The 12,056-nt window shown below is 41.0% G+C and overlaps 1 long non-coding RNA gene across 1 annotated transcript in view; it reads right to left on the reverse strand.

Annotated features, from left to right (window-relative positions):
• LOC127476511 (uncharacterized) overlaps positions 1-12,056 on the reverse strand; it is a 106,195-nt gene that overhangs the window by 44,411 nt on the left and 49,728 nt on the right. Inside the window, exon 5 of the long non-coding RNA XR_007906659.1 lies at positions 11,869-12,038. This is a non-coding gene — a long non-coding RNA (uncharacterized LOC127476511). The remainder of the gene's footprint in view (positions 1-11,868; positions 12,039-12,056) is intronic.

Genomic DNA, 12,056 nt, shown 5'->3' on the forward strand with positions numbered 1-12,056 from the left:
TACCTGGATATGAGTTGTAGACGCATTCCCTAGCAACATCAAAGCTACTTTAGATTTTCACCCAGGGAAAGAACAGACACTAACAGAAAACAAGGCTCTAACTTCTACCCCCATGCATCATGCTACCCGCAAGAGAAAAAAGATTAAAATATATCAATGCTTCCCAGTGTGTAGGGAGTTCCTTGGTGTGAATTGGAGCTATGCACTCACCAGAGAAGCAGCCTCGCTTGAAGACTAGAGCAATGCATTGAATTCTGTTGTAAAGCAAAATACCATTGCTCCTTCAGAGTGGGAAACTCCACTAGCAGCTCTACTCTATCAGGAGGGAAAACTTACAGACATTGTCACTGTGATGGGTGTTCTCCTGCAAGCTGAAGGACCCAGAAGGGGCATCTTCATCCCTAATTTGTTCCTCTGTACTTCTGTAACAATGAAGTAATACCTAAAAGTGCTACTAAACCTGGAAAGCCTTCAGTCCCCCAAACAGCCCTTGGACGACCCTCAAACAGAGTTACGATGAGGTTGGCCCCTTTCTTCTCATATAAACTATCTGTCAAAGAACTCCTACTTCTTCTGCCCCACGATCCAAACAAAGCTTTCAGAGACACCAACAAGAGCATGTCCAGTGGCAGAGATCCCTCCAGTACCTAAGCTTGGCCCCAGACAATACTGTGCAGAGGCTCTGAGGCTCTGAAAATCTCCCTCCTAACTGAGGCTCAACAACAACCTCCATGGAGGCAGAGCTTCCTGAACTGATTTGAAAAACATAGGTTTGTTGTCAAGGACAGCTGTCAGGCAGGAGGGTCTGCAGGTGAATTAGACCTTCTATACTTGCAAAGCCTCCTGTGTGAACAGTTTCATTCACCTGAGATAAAGTTAAATACGTGCTGGATTCTGTTTGAAATATGTCCAAGGTGGTTTACCTGAATAGTATTCATGTCAACACAGTTTTATCACCTTTAAATTGTTTTTGTTTCATTTGCCTACTCGTAAGCCATTCCTGGGAATGTTTACGGTTTACTTAAAGCCCAGTGGTATCGGGACAAGTTGTGTAACATTGCTCTTTTTTCGCATTTCCTTGAGCAGCTTCATCTACTGCACAGAGCCAGGAAGGCCTGCCTAGCTTTGACAAATGGTAACAGAAAAGTCCTTTCTACAGTGGCTGACTGGGTCAGCTACGATGTAAATAAAGGCCTTACCATGCAGTTATCTGAAAATACTTCCAGGCTACTTTTGCAAAAGACATATCCTGATAAAGCTAGCATAAATAAATTTACTAGTTCCATCTGTAGAGCTGACATATTTTTTGAGACAAAAATATTTATTGCAAATGGCTTTTTGTAGAAAAGATTGGGAAGTTTTTCTCTGTTGTCACTGGATTAAGCGTAAGTGCTGTGTTCAACTACAACACATCTCTGGGAAATAGCTGATCTCCTGGTCTTGATTTGGCCATTTCTGGAGAAGAAGAGTTCAGCACTGTTCTGAGATTTTTTGGTCATCAGATGACCTGAACCACAGAGAAATATAAAAAAATCTTTCCTGAGTATTTCCCACTTCCCCATTCCAACAGGTGTTCTCGGTCTTGTCTGACCCCATCCTGTTTTTCAACTTATTTTGTATGTGAGTTGCAGAAGAAGACTTCACATTCCATGTAGTCTGCACCAGTGAGGCACTCTTCATCGAGGTAAAAACAAGCATTAGGCTTCTGTTTACTGCTCCTACCTGTTTTGCAGATTCAAAGACCGCCTTAATCTTTTTGGACATGACACCATCCAAGGAAGGCCTCTGAAGCCAGTTGCCCGCTGATCCGAAATCCTCTGCAGAATCCTTGTCCCCCAGGATATGTGTTGCTCCTTTTCCGACCCCAAACCTCTTTTTGTAGGCATGGCCCAGCACTTCTTGTTCCCAGGTGCATTCATTGGCAATTGCTTGTAGTCAAGTGCAAGGCTGTTACATCCCAAGAGGTCTTGGTGATTTTGTGCACCTTGTCCTCCTTAAAATAAAGCCACAGCTTCCTGTGTTACACTACACACTTGCTGTCTACACTTCACATAACAGCTGTCTCACCATTTTGGAAATTATTAGTTTATTTTGCATTTACACTAAATATCTAAGCCAGCATTGGTCTCCATGGCACTGGAGCAACAGCTATGATGTCCCAGCAAAATCAAGCTATAGCCTACAATCATTCTGACTCAGTGAAGCAGTAAACATCAGAGCTAATGCTTGTGCGCAGGGAAACGTGTTTGCTAGAAACAGAGCCTCTTGTGAGTGTCAGGCATTTACTAACACATCACTGTGGAACTTAATAGTCTCACACAATCATTCCCAACAAATACAGCTCTTCTCTCAGTGGCTTATTTGCATGGGCATCTTTTTGGTTTCAAAGTTTTATGACCAAGAGAGGAGCAAGTTTTGAAACACTTCATATCACTGTGGGTGTCTGTGCTGAGCAGCAGCTACTCTTACTTATTTAAGAATGGAAGAGCTGCCAGCTGCTGACCGCTGGACTGCCCCTGCCAGTAGCAGCATGGCTGGCATGGGTGCAACAGAGAGGCTGTGGCTGTCATCTCATCTGCTATTCCAGCACTGCTGCCAGGTCCTGGTCTGTCACAGATGGACACATTCATGGAAACAGAATGGCAAAGAGAATTCAAAATAAAATTACCCGCTCCTAGACCAAAATTCCAAAATTTTCCAGAACAGTTTAAATAAAGCACCCTTTCATTTTGATTAACTTTTTTCCCCTCTTAGAAAATTCCTTGAAAGTTAGTCCATTTTGCAGGTTACCGGAAGGAATCAATTTCAGTGAGTTTTCTAATATCCTCTCACTGAAGTAGAGGCCAGGCACACTCCAGTTATGGTTAGTGTTTCTTTTTGCCAGCTGTTCAACACAACAGATCTCAGACAATCCCTTCTGTCCTTACGCAGCATCTATTTACATTCTGGGACACAAAAAAATCAAATGGCAAGTAATTAGGAAAAGGTTATATGAAGACAACTTTAAAGGATCTTGCAAGGTTTTTTTCTTAATAGTCTAACTCCATTAATAAAAAAAAAAAAAAGTTGTAAGTGGTTTTGTCAATGGTGGGAGTTGGCACGGAAGACAAGGAGCTCAGCTTTAGCCAGGTTACACAATAACGTGCTACTATTTGTGGCTGGCTCCCAGAGGGCCAAAGAAATTAACTCGTGGTTAGTTAAATAATAGTTTTATTAAAACAATGATCAGATCAAATAACTGGCATGTATGTGCAGGAAGTCTTTCAAAATACTCAGGTCCTGCAAAAAAAGTCAGATCAAGAAAATATCTTCTAAATGTCTGATCCCTGAAGTAACTGAGAGCTGTAGAAACTGGATGCCTTAAAAAGAAAAAAGTTTTTTTAAACCTTAATCCCAACATTCTCTCCAAAGAATAACATAGCTCTCTACTTTCAGTGTTTTCTCTTCATGCAGATGTTTTCATTCCCTTGTTACAGTAGAGAAATTATTTTTTTTTCTGTGACCACAGCTCTCTTTTAATATTTTATTTTTAAAAAGAGAAATAAATGGAAGAGATCTAAAACCGTGTGGTTTCACAACCCCCAGTTGACTTGTCCCACTGAAAGGAGCAACTAACTAGAAAAGAGGAATGCTGACTGAAGAACAAGTCTCCGGATACCTCACAAGTTGTGGAAACTGCAGCTACAGATGAGCTTGTGAGAGCTACGGCAGGCACAGCTCCTGAGGGTACCTTTTTGTGCCTTTTTTGTGCCACACGGATTCAGGAGCCACCTTTGCACATTCAGGTGCTTGCTGGCAAGAAGAGCAAATTCAGTCCCAAGCTGTTGTACTGCATGTGGATGATGAGGCTGGATGGAGAGCACCACGGCTCCCTCAGTCACACGCCTGCCGCAAGAAGCACAGCCGTGGGCTTGGTGACTGCAGAGTCAGGTCTACGGTGAAATTGCTCTGAGCAAAGTTACCAGCTTCGGCATGAGAGGATCGCAGCATTTGGAGCAGACTGCGCCTGAAAAGGGACAAATTACCTCTCAGGGTTCACCCAGAGTGCACGAAGGCAGGGCGTCTGCAGGCAGTTTTTGGCCCCTACTCTCTGTGCTTCTGATCCGTGGGATTACTTGCCCAGTAGATACTTTGTGACTTTAGGAGTTTGAGAAAGCGGCTTGAGGTACTGAGAGTTGTTTATACAATTCACAGCACAAATGGATGCTGTTAGCAAAGCAAGGTGTGTTCAAAGAGAACAGCAACATAAAGTATCTAATTTCTTCAAAACAGAGAACGCATTTTCTTAAGTGTAAACAACGCACACTCTCGTGGCAGATATCCATCTAAAGGTGAATTGCTGCCCCTAATCTGGGTTTGTGTCTATCAGTTTGCATTATATTCAGGTAGCGGTGAACACTGCCTTTTGGGTGGGTATAGAGTACTTGGTAAGCTTTTTGGATAAAGGGCAGGTAAAAACTTGCTATGTCTTGTATCCAAGATTCGAGTATTTACCTGTTGGAGCCCTGCATATTAAGGCCCACGCATTTACACTGCAACACAACGTGGAATTTTAATGAATTCATGGACTCTGAAGGCCCCCACCTACCTGTTCTCAAACAACTGAAATCCTCTGCATTCCTCTCAGCTGTACCTACTCTGCATGCAATGGCAGCAGATCAGACTGGGAACAAACAGGCCTGCTCCAAAACATAGAGAAAGTGACAGACACTTCTGGGTGCTAACTCAGCCAAAGCAGAAAACGTCCCTCCTCTCTCAAAAGCACAAGAGGATCAAAAATTAACTCAGAATTCTCCCCTTCCATCATAGGCCTTATGGCTGCAAGTTATACAGAACCACAAGCCAGGTTTGATTACTTTCATCTTCCTGTTGAAGAAACCACTCTTGCCCAAACACGGAATGTTTGTGGTGAACATAATCAATTGCTTATCTAAAGGAAAAATCAAAACCAGCAGTGAGGTAGACTTCACAGAGCCCTGACCAGATTTACTACACTGCACATCATCCACATACAAGAGAAAAGGGGTACAAATGGAAGCTAATTTTCAACATGTGGCAGAATCTGTTTTTGCAACTGATCTTGTGAACCTCCAAGTATAAAGCACTGTCTTAGCCCAAGGGGAGGGATTATGGAGCCCAGCAGTGAGAGAGATAGAGGTGGAGACAGTTTCTATTCTAGTATTTCAGAATGTGATGAAACACTGAAAAGATAAACTCTAGATATTATCAGTCTTTCATATTATCTTGATAGCTACTACTGGAAAGGAAAAAAAAATGTCCTGTGAAGAAGAGAGGACAGCAGAGAAGAGGAATGGGTATAGCACCAAAGCTGATTAATCTTTATCTGCCTCTAGCTGGAGCCCAAGGAACTCCTCTCCACTGTCAACAATGGTACATCTTCTTGTGCCAAGACATCCTGAGTGAATTGGTCTGACAAATCCCATAACAGGTAAGAGGATTTCAGTTAGGATAAGATCTGACACTTCAAAGCAGGCTTCTTAAAAATACAACCTGACAATGACAGTCAATACCAAACTTCGAACTAAGAAACATTGGACAGGTCCATGCTCTTCTAAATCCCAGGATCAGCATCAAAGGAGAAGGAGCAGGGTGAGTAATGCATGCAAATGGCTGCATTCATATTTGAACACGAATCAGAAATGCCTGCCATTAAAGAAATCCCTCAGCTGGTATCCCACCCTAGGAGTCAGACTGTGTAGCATAGTAGCATTTATACATGTGCATACTGAAAACAACCTGCTTGACACACTCCAGGACCTGGATGGCTGTTTCACTGACATATATGCAGCACACACATTCAGTTGTAGCAGTGTTTTCCTCCTCTTCAGCTACTCCAGACTGGTGAACCCCCACATAGGCACAAATTCTTTTAGCAAGGGCCTTGCATTTATTTTTACTTTAACTAATCTCACTTATTTCTGTGTTTCTCATGCCTTGATGTGTTCTCCAGGTGCTTAGTCGTTCTACTGTAACCTCCCAACTCTGTTGCAGCCAGTTTCACTAGCACACTTCCATTTTATAAGTAGCAGTCTCTAGTAAAATTAGCACAGAAGACTGGTCCCAAAATCAATCATCAAGAGCTTTCATTAGCAACTTCCTCCAGTCAGAAAGGTCTCTTTTCACTTAAACCTTCCTTTTAGCTTACCTATTAGTCACAATTTTTCTGTCATTACCCAGCGTGTCTCTCAGTTTCCCATGGTACAGTATACTAGAAGCTAAGCAAGGAGGACTGCGTTTCCATGCCTGGAAACACCAGTGCTTTTATCAAAGTGATTAGGTTTACCTAATCTAGCTAGATCTAGCCTCTTGTGTTATCTTTCCTTTTTCTGCTACCGTATGCCCTATTCTTACTTTTAAAAGCATAGAACAGCTGCTACAAATAGCATGCACTCCAACAGGGCTGTCCTTGCCCATTCATCAAAGACAGACTTACATCCAGCTGAATGGTGTCTTCCTTCCGCTGTTAAGTCCTATTGAAAATATTGTTCTCTAGCCTGCAACTACGCGTCAGTTCCTTCCAGATACCAAGATGACGATGATCCAGTCTTTCTCCAATATTTAACTCAAATTTTTTTCTCCCGCTTTGGCTGAAGACATTTCAATTTCCAGGTTTCCATAGGCACTAAAAACCTGCTACGCCTGAATAGTCAGAATCAGCATCCTAACTGAAACAGAAACAAAGTATCTGATAAATTATTGGGCTATGCCCAATTACCTTCTGTTTTCCCTTTTATTTATCTGGCTGAAGGACCTTTTCCTATTTGTTTTAATTTCCTTTGCAGAGTCAAACTCAGCTTGACTCATGCCAATTCTTATTTTACCCACACATTTCCTGACCTCTCACATGTGGCTTTCTTTGCTGACCCGTTTATTTTTCTACTCCTTATTCAGTCATATCTGTTAACTTTTCTTCCATGTTTTTCATTTCGTAAGATATGCCTTTTCAGACAGTTTTTGCACCTTTGATTCAAAGAAGGGCCAGACTTGCTTTACAGTCCAGTCCTCTTGAGCTCTTCAGGCTTTAGTTAGTTCCCTAAATGTATCAAATGCCATCCACCTGGAGCTGAAAAGCTCAGCTATAGACCTGCACTTGTTTCCCGTTCATTTTAATTGAAACTGAAATCCCTCAAAGCCAGGTTATTTTCTGCTTCGTTCTACAGCTTAGTGTCAGACCTAAAAAAATTATTGCCTCTTGCTGTTTCAGTGACTGGTGAGGAACGCTGTTGGTTATTGCATTGAGAAATGCCTGAATTTAGCTATTTGTTCCCCTGTATAATCCAGGAAGTCAAAGCCTCCCATAATGACAGACCTCTAATAAGCAAGATCTGTATCTACCAAATCCAGTTCTTGAGGTCATTGGCAGATATACCACACTGCCTCAGCAATCATACTTCCCCAGAATATCTTTGGCTCTATTAAGTTGGTTATTTAACTCATATTATCTCACCTTATTTATCTCATTAAAGGCTTACAGTAACATCACACTGTTTACCTTTATGTCTGTCTTTCACAAGTCAGGTATGCTCCAGTACCTCTAGTCTGGCTATTCTTCTCCTTCCTCACCCTCTCCTTCAGTAATTGTTTCCAAATCTACAAATACACACACAGACCCCTGCCCCATCTCCTTTGTCATATCCTTAAATACTCACTTAAACTCCTCCCACCATTTCCAGGTGAAACTGCAGTCTTGTGATTTATTCTTATGGGACATAGTTCATTGATACGTCACACCCGAATACTTCACGTGAATTGCCTACTTGAGGATAACATGCAACCAGCAACCTTCTTAGTTATATCCACAATTGTTTTGCTATCTCTGTTGCACCTCAGTAGTCATGCTCATCTATCATTCCTTGCCAGAGCTTTTAATAAAAATAATTTAAAAAAAAATCCTTCTCTCCCCCAGCCTTTAATTCTTTACCCATAGAACCTCTCTCTACCCCTGGCTCCTGGCTATTCAAGCTCATTTCTTAACAAGTAAAACCTTAGCACCTTATTTAAGCATGATGTCCATACATGAAGTCTGCCACTGCAAACTGCACTGTATTTTGGCATTTCTATTTATTTTTAATCTTTTTTTTAATATAGCTATTAACTATTCATATTTTGATCTCTGCCTTATGCTTTATTGTCTTCCTCAGTAGTCCCAGGTATTAGCATAATGAAATATAAACTGTCCAGAAAGAGGACTCTTTTGGATTATGACCCAATAGATACAGTCCAGGTTGCTTGGGATATCTTCACAGGGGGATAACACTTTTTACATAATATCCCTAAGCTGTAGTCTTCCTTATTCCTACTTTAACTCAAATATAAAAGTACTTAAACTCTTATCAACTTTCTTCCTTGAACACAAATAAAAATAACCGTGTTTGGCAAACAGGCTGTCTATTCTCATTCCCTCTGCTTGCTGGAATTTCACCTTGCGGGAGCTCATGCAAACCATTTTTTATTGGCTTTGGTTAACATAAGTTCAAATAAACTCAACACTCAAAGCCAAACTTTCAAAAGGTGTCATATATTTTGCCTGCTTTGAACTCAAGGATTTTGTAGGCTTTCCCTGTAGATCTGCCAAGGTTAGCAAAGTTCAGAGAACCTAGCCCAAATTGCAAGGCTGCAATAAAATCTGACATGGAGATTCATCTAGTTTTAATGTTTATAACAATTGCTTTATACAGTTACCTCCTTGGTCCTTCTGACTCCCTAAAAAAAAAGCAACAGGAGTGGATTTTCCAATAATGTCATCTGGACAAAACTGCATTGGAAGTTTTACAGAACTGTGTGTTACACTCTTGTTATCATTGTAGCCATCCATATTTCTTTTTTACAAAGAACTGCTGCTGGTTTGTAAGGAGCCACAAGTCAGATTCTGAGTTTCAGCTCTTTGAATTCCCCATGTGACTCAGTTTCATAGCTGCTCTAATGACATTGTTTCCAACACAGGTCTGGCCGCTCCCTCTACTTCCAAAGCCATATTAAAACATATCTTGCTCATGTGGCTGATCCCATGGCATGCTGATATCATTCAACAAATCAGTCACCTCATAAAATCAAATGATGATCAAATTTTTTCCCCAAATAAATCTAAATCAATTACACTATTCCTGGACTGCCTGCAGGTTGCAGGTCGGGAAGGAATACATACTATACACACACACACACACACACAAAATGGTTTCCTCAATGCTCTACACTGAAAAGAGACTGGAAGATGGAGTTAATTTATAGGTTATGTCACATATCTGACTGAAAACAAAGATGAGCACAAACCATAACCAGAAGCATTGCTAAGCATAAGCGCACACTCTTGGCATTTCCTCCTTTTTTTCTCCTTTGTATGTTCCGCACTGGCCATCTTTGCCTGCAGTAGATATACAATACAAATAGTGACCTGGTCTATGGGTACACCTGGACTCGCCATATTATGTACTTCCATTAATAATGTATTATAAAAGGTCTGAATGAAGAATAAAATTAATTTATCAGTTACTACAAAAATATTACTCCTGGAAATATATTTAAAAAAAAAAGTAAGCTGCAAGGGCCATAATATGTGACTGCCTAGATGATTATACAATATATGTATAGGCATTTCAGTGCTCTGTTTCTGACATTTGGTCAGAATCACACAGATTACATCTTTATCCTGCATCTGTTTCCACAAAGGACAGACAGTACAGGTTGATTCTATAAAGTAACATCCCAGCCCCTCAACCTGTTCATTATATTCTCAGAAAAACTGAGGCTAGAGAGCTTCAAAAATCCCCATGATACTGCTGGGATCTCTGTTTCCAGGCTTGCTTTGCCCTCTGCACCATTTAACAAGAATAAAGAAATTTAAAGAGGAGAGGAAACCACCAAGGTACTTGGTTAATCACATCACAGGCTACTGCAATCAATACATTTGCTAATCTCCTTAAAATTGAGGTGTATGAGGAGCAAAACCAAACAAGGAATAAACTCTCCTGTTTAGCTCATAAACCATTGGCTGCTGTGAGTTGACAAGAGTTGAGGCCCTTAGATAGGTTCTTAAGTATGGACATATGTGAATTGAGAAAGTATATAGAAATCCTCTGTCAAAGGTGCACTGACTTTGCCAATCCACTGACCTCCAAATCCTTTCCGTAAGACATACTTGCTCACTCTCGCTTCTTCTTGCAGATTAGTTCTGTCTGCTCCCAGGCGCCTACTCTCTCTTTCTCTAATGTGATTAAATAAGCTCCCTGTCTCTCCAGGCTTGTGCAACTGCCTCTCGCTTAGTCACCTAAGCACTCTACAACACCCCAAAGGAGTGGAGTCAGCTGAAACAGGAGCGTTCCCAGCTCTGACATGTAAAGTACTTGCACTCAGTGCTAAATAAACTTGGAAAAATGTTCACAATGCAGCTGTGTGCACAAGATGCTGCAACCTCAGGGCAAGAATAATTATACACAAACAAGATACTTAGGATTTATGTTCCCCTCAAATAAAAATGCACTCTGCTCATGCCAATCTCAGCACTTCATGGTATGTTTGCAATCTGAGGCAGAGAAACAGATTCTCTGTTAGGGTTAACAGATTAGATACCATCGCTGCTTTATTTTCCAATAAACTCTAGAGGCATTCTAAGCACTGTGGGTACACATTGATACGCTTTTCACCATACAAGGATGAGGATTCATGGGAGGTCTTTTAAATGCCCTGTTGTGTTATTGGTATTTATTTGGGTAATTTTCTATTGGCATATGTTGGCAATTCCTTTTCTTACAGGGTTAAAGCTGAAGCCCACAGGAATACCAGACCAAAAAGAAAACTAAAAAAGTTTCAGCAAACAAGAACAAGTACTCCAAGACCATTCCAAGCAAAGGTTTATCTAACTTGCTCCTTAAATTCTCTCATGACAGAGAGCGCCAACTGCTTGTGCAAGTAGCCTGTTGCAATGCTTAAGCATCTCTCAGTAGAAGACTATTTCTCCTAACAACCAGTGTCAATTAAATTTCTTGCTAACAAAGTCGATCTCTCCTTTTCTCAGAGAAAGCAGCAAAGATTGATCACTGTCCTCTTCATAAATGGCTTTTTAATCATGGTCATATTTATCTTCTCTTCCTGAGGGGAAAAATACCCTAAAGCCAATTCTCTGATCCTTTCTCTTTTTAAAACCTCTCAACATACTCCTTGTCTTTGGGTCTGTAAGTATTTGAATGTGCCATATCCGTGGGCAATGCCAAAAAATCAAAGAAACCTGAGGAAAGAAGTCTAGACTGCAATGAGCCTGAGATCTCTCACAAGCCATTCTCTTGAACCAGACTCAGCAGTGAATATATGCAGTGATACTTAATTATAATCCTGTGCTTTAAAAAAATCTCACTCTAAAAATCAAGGGAGACTCCCTTAAAGTTGCTTTTATACCTATTTAGCTCTGCAGTGGAACTTGAAATGGTATGACTTGCAGAGTTGAAAGGAGACTTTGCAAGCTTTGTTAAAGTTGCTGCAAACAAGGAAAACTCAACAAACAACTTCAGGAGTACTTTAGTAAGCAGTTGCTCGCTGGTTGGAATGCAAGTTACACCATGTTAGACCCGCTTCATATTTTGCCCCAAGGAAGCAGCAAGCTGGGTGGGAGACCAACGGGCATTCCCACCAGCCTGTCAGGCTGGACGAGCTGCAAGAACAAGCAGTCAGTCTGATATTTCTACCTTCCCTTTCTTGACCACAACTACAGGGAAGAAAAAGTTAATGCAACTTTCAACCTTTATATTTAGGTCAAGTTCTGTTAAAATTGTAAGAGAAAAAGGTTCACGAGTTCACCATTTTCTTAGCTAAATAATGAGAACAGAATTTACATTCCTCTGCTTAGAGAACACTTACACCAGGCTATGCAAGTGATACATGAGCAGTAGCTGGCTCTTCACAGGAGTCTTCTGGAACCAAAGGAGAGATGCATAGGAAATGCCTATCCCACAACAACTGTCAGTATCTTGTTTTTAATATCTTGTGTGCAGGTGGCCACTATTTCCATTGTCCAGTCCTGTTCCTTGCTACATGAAAAAATAAAT

This window comes from Manacus candei, unplaced genomic scaffold, assembly GCF_025592945.1.
Source record: "Manacus candei isolate 608988 ecotype Guabito, Panama unplaced genomic scaffold, ASM2559294v1 h1tg000049l, whole genome shotgun sequence".
NCBI lineage: Eukaryota > Metazoa > Chordata > Aves > Passeriformes > Pipridae > Manacus > Manacus candei.